The sequence below is a fragment of the Gymnodraco acuticeps genome, unplaced genomic scaffold (assembly GCF_902827175.1).
Source record: "Gymnodraco acuticeps unplaced genomic scaffold, fGymAcu1.1, whole genome shotgun sequence".
Classification (NCBI taxonomy): domain Eukaryota; kingdom Metazoa; phylum Chordata; class Actinopteri; order Perciformes; family Bathydraconidae; genus Gymnodraco; species Gymnodraco acuticeps.
The window spans coordinates 9472265-9483081 of NW_022992351.1; the positions used below are offsets into that span (position 1 = coordinate 9472265).

The 10817-nt window shown below is 38.7% G+C and overlaps 1 protein-coding gene across 5 annotated transcripts in view; it reads right to left on the reverse strand.

Annotated features, from left to right (window-relative positions):
- Positions 1-9627, reverse strand: part of LOC117541838 (oxysterol-binding protein-related protein 2-like) — a 28570-nt gene extending 18943 nt beyond the window's left edge. For 2 of the 5 annotated variants that reach the window (XM_034209084.1, XM_034209080.1), the window contains exon 1: positions 9529-9627. The gene's annotated coding sequence lies outside the window, so the exon portion shown is untranslated. Of the gene's footprint in view, positions 1-474; positions 641-2717; positions 2808-9528 lie in introns of those variants that run through there. The other 3 variants (XM_034209081.1, XM_034209082.1, XM_034209083.1) reach the window with 3 other exon arrangements.
- Positions 9628-10817: the final 1190 nt, after the last annotated feature.

A 10817-nucleotide genomic window follows, 5' to 3' on the forward strand; every position in this document is an offset into this window, starting at 1 on the left:
CTATTAGGTCTGCTGAACAAGTTACAATAGTCTCTTTTCTCATTACAGCTTCTGAATTTCCAAAGTTAATGTTTACATTTTAGAGTATTGTGCTTTAAATATGTTTGCATGAATATGTTTGCAACCCTATAAAGATGATGACACGATGTCAAAGGGGAACTAGAGGATGTAAGCAAGGAAACGTTTGAATGAAAATGTTACTGATTATTGTTGAGCGATGTTCCTTTCTTTATCTTTAGTTGTACTGTCTTTTGGTTCCTCCAACTCTAGTCAAGACTCTAATCTGTACATTTCAGCTTTTGTTGGTTTCAAACTATAGGCAAGAAATAATACACAGCCATGGAAAAACTGTTCATTGTTCCTAATTTAGACAAGATCAATTGAAGGCCTTTTACACTTACTCTTCTACTTAAAATATCTTTATAATTAATCATCTATGCTGTTTCTGGACTCGTCAACAAACTCTTGACGTACCTGCGGTGAAATGAGGTAGTCATTTCTGAAGGTGAAACGCTGAATCTTGGGGAAAATAGTACCTGTTCTCGGTTTTCCTTCTTTTTCTTCTTCTTCCTTCGACTTTTCTACACAGTGGCAGGGTTTTCTACCTCTGCCTGTGACTCAGTAGATTACGCCTTCAGCACACAAGTGAACTTTGGCCTCAGAATCCACTATGGATAAGGTGGACAGCATGAATTACATGTTTGGTATAAATGTTCGAACAGCTAATTTAACGTCCAAACTTTAATCTATGTGTTGGAATTGATTGGCTCCAGTTAATCTAAAATGATGTTTTAAAATAAGACAAAACATTTGCATGATAAAATGTGTTACTCCTATGGTCTCATAATCCCATAATTCAGGGCAGCGGGATAGTTTCAATCCAGATTGGTGGAAACAAGTCAATTGGAGTGTCTCAAATGTATCTCCCCAGTACGAGGATACAAAGCGACTTTCCCAATACTTCCTGCTTCGAAGTGGCCAGATTATGTACCAAAACATGACCAAGCCTACAATAGTGATAACCCTTATCGCACATACTACATCAGAGCTTCAGTACTCTGTGTTCTTCCCATGAACTGCAAACATTACAAGAATATCCAGACAACCAGATGTCCATGCAACAATTATTCACCACTTATTAACAGGAAAAAAGTGCCTCATTTTCTGCTCCAAACATTATGCAGTTATTCTGTGGAGAGTTTGACGTTAACAACGTTGTATCATATTAATCATAAGGTATTTAAAAGACCCAAGAAGAGCAATCATATGTGTGTGAAGTCCATACTGGAAACCTTGAAAATCTTCTTACGGTCTTTATAAATGACATGGCAAGTGCCTTCTTGTACTCTGTACTCAGATAAAGCAAACATGGCTAAACATGTGATTTGCATGAGCTTATTATTTTCTTATCACGCATACAGTATACAATCCTGTACTGTATCATCCTTTCAACCCAGGAATAATGATGCTTTATTGAACCTTTCTTATCATTGTTTGAAAGCTAAAACAGAAAGGATGAACATCTGTCCAGCTGCCTTTCCCCAGTTAAACTCCTCCCTGAGATGGGACAGGGTTATGGCTATGGTGATCTGGGGCTGTAGTATCATCGCATCATAATGCACAGAATTGACTTTCTTTGTCCTTGGTTGTAAAGCGCTACTTACTGACTACAATTCACAGATTATTTTAGACGGAATCGATCCAGCTGTAATTGATCTGACTGTATGAAAGATATCTTAAACATTCATCTCATAACATACTGCTTCCAGTTATGAGCCAAAACACACCTGGTGGGAGTCACCACACAAATCTTATTTTCTATTAGGCAACAGGAAGCATCAGGTTGCAAACAATGTCCTAAGTCCCTGCAGTCAACAACACTGACTCAAACTCCAGACTCTTAGTTCACAACCTTCAGAAGCAGACAGAACATTCCTCTTCATTATGCGGCCACACTTAAGAAAGCGTATGACAACCCTCAGGCTGAACTTGCCTTTCTCAGATGTGTAAAAACCAACAAAAGAAACTGAATCTGGGAATCCGTACAGTATTGAGAAAGTAGCTTGGCTAAGATCTTCACCTCAATTCATCTTATTTCTGTGGAGGAAACATTTCCTACAATTAAAACATTCAGATAGAATCAAAACCCATTTTGCACCAAAACAAACTGCTGACTACAACCTGACCAAGTTAAGAAAGTTCCTCTTTGCTGGTCTTACCCGGTTTTTTACCAGAAATATCAAGTTCATTTAAGACAGTGGATACAACATTTTTATTTTTTTTAAAGAAAATCATTTCCAAAAGTATTCTTGCTTAAAACTATGTTGCCCAATCACAATTGTAAACAGACTCTAAACCTCATTGGGTCTTAAAATGATCACACATGACCTTCGGGATCAACCCATCAAATAAAAAAGAAAGAAAGACAACCACATGAAACAGAGGGTTGGAAGACCCCCTGATTTAAAAATTCTAACGTCCAAATATTTAGAAGAAGTTTCCAATCATATTCAACAAAGACAGTCTTTACAATAATACTGTTAACTAGTTACTGGATGTCGAACTAATTGAATTACATATAATCTACCAAATGACCCCCTGGGCATCACCATTTCATGCTGCCCTTTCATGTGATACCAATGCTTGTTCATTTAGTTACATTTTAAACAGGCAAACAACCTTACTGCCTTCATTCCAGGCCCTAAAGACAAACCTACCTACCGATGTGATCGTTTAATTCATAAGTCTTCTGTAAAGTTATTAGCTTAGCAACGTCCGTCCTCTGAGAGCTGACAAAACATCCAAAGCTGTAGAGACAAAAAGAGAGGACCAAGACAGACAGGGAGACAGAAATGGTGACGAGGGCTGTTGCCAAGAGAAACAGAGCTCAGCGCTTAGCAATGATACAGTACACACACCTCTTTCTTTCTCTTCACACACACCTACCTCAATAGGGGACACACCTCAGCACTGCTCACACACACACACACACACACACACACACACACACACACACACACACACACACACACACACACACACACACACACACACACACACACACACACACACACACACACACACACACACACACACACACACACACACACACACACACACACACACACACACACCACACACACACACACACACACACACACACACACACACACACACACACACACACACACACACACACACACACACACACACCACACACACACACACACACACACACACACACACACACACACACACACACACACACACACACACACACACACACACACACACACACACACACACACACACACACACACACACACACACACACACACACACACACACAACCTTTGACTAAATTATATTGTAGTAAAATCATTTTTCAGAGGTGCTCTTAACTCACTAAACATTTGTTCTAATGCAGTTGTTTTGTGAAAGTGATTACAATCTCCCATGTAGATGCTAAGATAGATACATTTCTTTCTTTTGTCTTTGTTTTTCAGTTCTTATCGTGGCCAGCAGCCTTTCAGAACTTTCCCACACTACAACACTGTTGGAGTTTCGGTACAAATTCTGTCAGGTTGTGTCCATGATTACAAAAAGGTCCAAGAAACCCAAACAACAAGGAACCAACCCCTAAAAAGGAAGGAAACCAAAAACGTTCATACTGTATCACAGCTATGTCTGTATAGTCTTATTCTTTATGAGCTGCTTCTTTAAAACATCCTCTACTACTGTATATCATGATGCACCAATGCTGGAAGGTACAACTGAATCACAAGACTATTACCACGAAAGAGTTCAAACGTCTATAACCACAAACAACTTTGTATTACTAGAGTACGACCGCAGGAAATCATTTGACCTCAATGACAAGAGTAACCTTGGAGTGTATCCACTGACAGGGGCACATTTGAAGTGCTAACGTTAACACGATGTGTCCCGGGCTGCAGAGGGAGGACTTGCATCGCATTAGCTACATGAACGGCTGCTCAGCAGAATGGGAAACATACAGTTGCATGAATATACTGTACCGAATCAGCTTAAAGCACACGAACATGAAATTAGAAAGTGTGAGGAGACTACAAAAATAATAAGAAGCAGGCTGCATTTCTTAACACAAGTTGAAGATTGTGGGAAGAACATCTCTTATCCTATCATTTCCCCCCTTACATCTTTTGTTTTGGATGAGCAAAAAACATACAGATACATGTCCTCTAAAGACAGTAAGAGAGGGGCCTTTGATGATCAGCCCAAGACGTCATTTGTTTTTACATTTAGATGGATTTGGGTATTAATGCAACCAGAACTGCTGAAGAAGTAAAAAGGAAATACAAAGTAGAAAAAAAAGTAATGACTTCAAGGATTTAAGTACTGTGCCATGAAAACAAAAATACATATTTATGGCCTATAAAGATAAGAAAAATAAATGAGTCAGAAAATACATAATTAAGATAAATGCCATAAAGGCACTAAGATTATAATTAGGGATGTCCCGATCACCTTCTTGTGCTCCCGATCCGATTGCGATTATTTGATTTTGACAATCTGCCGATACCGATTTTTCCCGATCCGATCTTTATGCAATGCATTAAGAGAAAAGAAGGTAACAGATGAACGGCTGGTCATCCAACGCGATGAATTCAGCTATCTTGGCTGTTATTTGTTTGGCCTTTTCACTGTTCTGGGGCAGTTTCTCTTTCCTGAAAGTGTCGGTTGTTTCAGTGCCGTTACCTGAGTGGCTGCTGTGTACTCGTCGTGTTGTTGTTGGTGTTTGTTTCTCAGGTGGCGTGTTAGATTGGCCGTGTTGAACGTAGCTCTGTTCTTTCCACCATGCGGAACCTCCTTCTTGCAAACATTGCATCTGGCTGTTACACTGCCTTCGCTTTCAATTTTATAATACTTCCAAACTCCTGACATTTTCTCTGTCCCGACTCCCGAGTCACCAGCTGAACGTAGCCTCTCATTAGCTTACTGCTACTATTAGACACTGCGCCCACTCTGTTACCAGATTTGAGAGAAATAAGCAACCAGGTCTGAAAACAAGCCCAAAGAAAGCAACACATACATGATGTTGTGTAATTTTAAACCAAAACTAAGTCCTCAGGATGACTTTAAGACGTGAACATGGTCATTTTTGTTTTGTAACATAAATAAAATAATAAAAATATTTTATAAAAAATATATATATATATATATATATATATATATTTTCCCGATCCCCGATTTTTTTCTCCCGATTCCGATCTTTTCAAAATCACGTGATCGGCTCCGATCCCCGGTCACGTGATCGGATCGGGACATCTCTAATTATAATAATAGTCCACAGGTATCTAAAACAAAGTTACTCATTGACACTTTCACTAAATATTAACACAATTATATTTTTGGTCAATCATCAACAGTGATGTGGAATGATTGACTCATATTGCAGCCGTTAAAACCAAGAAAAGACAACTTATGCAATGCAACAATCTAACCAAATCCAGAATTAGAGACGATATCGAGTGTCATATCACAATATCAATACATGTTCAATATATTGCTCAGCCCTAAGAACATTTAAATAATAGCTCACAGTGTTTCCCCTAGGTTTACTCCTTTGGGGGGGTGCTGCCTGAGCGGGGGGGTGGCATTGGGATATAGCAGAGAGAGGAGCTGTGGATGATTGTTATTGATTAATGCATCAGTGTTTCTTAGGGTCAAAAACACTAAACTCACAACTTAAAATGAAAGTGTTTAGTTTATTTAATAAAAGAGCACATGTCCAATGTGAAAAGTGACAGTAGATATAGATTAGTTGCAATTTGGTTCCAGATAAATAAATAAATAAATAATAAATACAAATAAAAATGATTTTTTTTTTTTTTTTTTTCAACACCTTGAATTTCAGGGGGGTGCGGGGGTGCGGGGGTGCGGGGGTGCGGGGGTGCGGGGCTCCGTTGGCGGGGGGCAGCGCCCCTCCAAGACAATGGTAGGGGAAACACTGAGCCTCAAGCCTAAAGTATGCTTGTAAGGGTATCTCCATTACCTCTGTTTTACTGGAGAACTAGCAGTAATAGTGTCTCTGCTTCAGACTGAGGTGAAGAGTTTGACCTCTTCATGTTCCTCCTGCTCGATCAGTGTAATCCCTCAAGGAACAAAACACTGTCTCCTTCGGAGCAGGATGCTGAGCACACAGTCTCTCACACACACACAGAAATGCAGAAATGTGAGTCAGCGCAGTAAAACCTGCTAGGATGAGTCTTACTTTTACACAGGTTTAAAGATAGAAAGCCTGCTCCGCATCTTTCTTCTATGGGTCCACCCTTCAATGCTAACAAAGCGACACTCCTCCTGACTGAATGAATGTAACACCAGTTGTGATCAACATTCTTTGTTAGCGTGGAACTGGATGATCTGGTTTAGCTCGACTTTTGCTGTGGTGTCTTGTTGTTCTGGTGGTCCTGTTTATCACAGATGATGACAAAGTAGGGATGGATTTATAATATATTTTTGGATTTAACATGTTGAATGCTTTAGCACCTCTTAATAAATCATTTCCAGACTCTGAAGAGGTACAGGCTTTATATCTAGCAAATTGTGTTTATAGACTTTTAGTCTTTTTCTGCAGCGGTGTATCTTTTGCAAACGACAAAATACTTTGCAGTCTTGTTACCGAGCTGCTCCTAAACTTTATAAATAAGGAATAAACAAGAAGAAAGCTAATCAAACGCCCAAAGTCACACTTGTTGCATTATATGCAATTGACATCATGCAGTGAAAAATAATGAAATGAAACGTCTGCATGTATTGTTTTGTGTGCATTGGTTGTATCATTGTTCATGTTGCCTTCTTGACCAGGTCGCTCTTGAAAATACATTTTAATCTCAATGAGACTGGTTAAATAAAGGTTATATATATAAACATACAAAATGTGTCAAATATTGTTGGGAAATGACTTTATTATATAAAAGATTGCTGATGCAATGGTGTGTCTGTAGCAGGCTGTTTGTCCCTGATTACCAGCATGCACTCATAATGACCGTGAGCCAGAAAACACGCACAACAAAACAATACAATGCTGTGTATGAGACAGTCTCCTGATTGGCTAGCCGTTACCCTGCTCTCTCATAAATGATACATACAGTACCGTTTGCCTGTTGCCAGGATGGTTGCCTCGACTAAGGTAAGCTACAACTTTGCCAGAACCCCATGTGGCAACACACGGTAGATATAAGAGGCACGGAAACAAAAGGAAGCCCAATATTGTCAGTGCCTTTTGTATTCAATTATTGTGACACATTGTAGCTTAACATCCCACTCTTCCTTTAAGAACCAGGAACAAAGATAACATCTAAAAACTACAACTACGGTGCCATCAAAGTTAAACGGTTCCACTGGTGTAACATCTGCTTTGGTGTATTTTAGTCTTGCAATCACTGCATTATTCCTCTCAACTGTGCTGACATTTGGGTTTTAGGACATGCCTTGCAAAAGTCTTTCCGGTTCCTTCAAATGTAACCACAGGACACAAAATACATGTTGCAGTTCAAGTAATTAACATTTAAATAGCACCCCAATAAATTAGCTAACAACAAATCTATGTTCTCTTCTTCCCCTCTCTCTCTCTTCTGTTTTGCGTAAACTGTGATGCTCCACTTACAAATGGAGCCCATCGCCATAGCAACTAGCTAAGGAGGTAATTAAGACACCTTTGGGAGGGAGACGAAAAACAAAATGACAACAGCCGTCATTCCTCAGAGAACGGCCTGGAGTCTTGTGCAGGTGTCTGCCTTCAGGATCATTTTGTTAAGTTCCAATTCTTTTTGAAAAGTGTGATTTCTCCAGGACAGGAAAACATTTAAAAACATAATTAGATCTTTGAATCTTATTGGAATTCTAATTGATGTTACTTATAAAATAGTTTGACTCATGCAACATAACTTTTCAAGCATAGCACATATTTGCAGGGATATTTCATTTAGTATATCTAGCTCTGCAACCGTCATTTGTTTCCCAATTCTTCAATGAAAGGACTTGTAATTTAGCCAAATCGACAAAACATTTTTAAAAAGGCAAAAGTTACATGCACACTTTTTATAAAGGCTACAACAACTTAAAATGATGTACTCAAAGTATCAACAAAATGATGAATGAAGTGTCAATCCATCCACTGCTTGGATTGGCTATTGATTTGTTTTTGTACAACTGCTTTTAACAATTGAAAATTGAAAAAATATAAAGAGTTAAGTTTGCATTTGAACTTTAGTGCAGTGCTTAAAATGATGGAAGCATTCAACATATTGTTTGATTATTTATCTTCTCTTGATAAGTCAGAAAAAGTAACTGCCTATTCCTTTAAGTGTCACAATATTTCAGTATCATTTCCTCAGCCACTACAAACACTGTGTCTGCATTTCAGTCAGTTATTGTAACACAAGATTCCCAAATGGTAGACAAAATATTTTGAGTATACTAAACAACCGGATGCTGGTATGCATCTAAACATACCAGAACCAGTGTCAAGTGTAAGCACTGTATGTTACTATATGCAGATGTTTCTCTGTACTGGCTATGAAAACAAATATACCGCTGAGACAATAAATGTAATCTTTCCCGGCATCATTACCATCACAAGACATTTAATGCAGCAATACAATGTATGCCTCTGAGGGCTGTGTCTCACAAACAGCCTGCTGTGTGAGGCTCGTGTCAATGACCTGTAGTACACTGACATGTATACCTAGTTTGTCTAGTGTCTCATGTGAGTTGGATGTACATGGTGATGGAGGAAGTGGGAAGAAAAACAGGCAGAGGAACATTCCCAATGTTTGCTGAGGCAGTTAGCCTGATAGGAGAAGAATTCAACCTACGCCTTGCCAGAGATAAGAGCTGATGGTGACCCTTATACTAATCTTTATCACACAATGTTTCTTCTTTCTTTATTATAGCTTTATTCGTCTCCACGTACATTTCGCCTTGGGCAGATTTGACAGTCGCACTACTATCATACTACGTAACTTAACTAGCACAGCTTGCTAATACATTTAGGAAGAGCCCGATGACTAACAGCAGTTACAAATCCATATTTCACTCAACTGTGGTTTTAATTATAATCTCCATTACCATTGCAACAACGTGGGACTGGCTACAGAAGTGCCGAGGAGAACCCATCCCTTATGCTACGCTACCGTAAGTGTTTGCTTGCTAACATTAGCACTTAGAGTCTAGCAGTTGTCTTAGCTTGACAACTCTGAACTTTATTAACCTCAGCTAACAGTTTTAAGCAAGAATACGGTAATTAAACAGGTATACGGGGTGTTGCTTCTCAATAACAACACACACCGAGCTGACAGCTCCAACTCTGACAGGACGTCAGGGATCTTTTTGACAGCTAACATTAACGTTAGCGGGCGGGCTAAAATAAAATAAGGTGGCTAACTAGCACTTAGCCACCTTTCTTATACACAAAATGCAAAAATTATGGCCTAGAAAAAACAACAGGAGAAAAAAGCCAGAGCAGCAAAATGTCTGTCTTCTTACCTGTGTGCGCAGAGTGAATGTTTTGACAAGTCCAGGAATGTGAGCAAGAATTTAGTGAAGCCTTGACACAGAGGCGGAAGTGCCTGACACAGGGGGGCGTGGTTCGATAAATGACAGACCTGCCGTAGCCAATCAGGTTTAAGGCAGGAAACCCTTGCCCAATAACTAATGCACGTTGATTGGCCAGTTATGGTCAAACTACTGAGTGCATAATGTGAGCTCTACATGCTGTTTAAAATGTTTCTTTTATACGATTTATGTATGTTTCATAAAAAGCACAACATCATTAGGTGTCAAAACAGGATCAATTAGAAATGTTTTGTTGATAATGTTTTATTATGATTAATTATTGAATCAAACACCTATTTGTAAACTTTGATCTTACTAATATTTCAAACTATTTGGTTTCAATGGTGATATTGGTGGGCAAAAATCCAGCCATTTGAGTTATGTAACCTAGCCTTGGGGACCATAGACACCACACCTTAATGGTTTCCTATTTCATACTGTCCTCATTATCTCTAATGTAGATTAACTGATCATAATGAGAATAACTGGAATTCTTGTATGTGCGCGGGGTGGTTTTGTGGATGTTTCATACCAGCAGTTGACTATGACAGTGATGGTGATAATACCAAAAAAATAGTGTTGATCTGTAGAAAGTGGTTCATATTAGAGTTTTGCATATTAATATCCTAATCTAGTCTTTTACTGGGCACCTAAATAGATCAAAAGATTATGTTTGATTATGTTTTTTTGAGAGAAAAGTCTAGCATTTACCAATTTTTTACTTCGCACACAACATGTTACTTAATAGTTCTACAGTATAACATGTAGCACTTAGTTGGTGGCTATTTCAAGTCCTATGAGACATCAGCTTGTCCCGTTTGTTGTATCTCTCTCATGAATTATGTATCCTGTCAGTCATTGATGTGTGATACAGCTGGCTGCCTACTTGGAGACAAACACAGGCACTAACAAGAATTGGGCATATGGTCTACATTGAGATTGTATTGCAGACACTCTTGGTCTTTCCAGCCATGCCATGTTCTCTAGTTTATAGGATATAAGTCTGAAATATTTTAATTTGTCTTCAGGGAGATTCCAAATATCCCTTTTTGTTTGTCAACCCATCTTTTATAATGCATTAATTGGATATTTCCTGTAAATTGCATATTATTTGTATTTCTAATAGGCAACTGTGAACCTGTACATCCCGTCGAACAACTCCTTGCAAATTCTTCCTTTAATTTTCCTTCCTTCAATAATTGTACATATTTACATTTTCC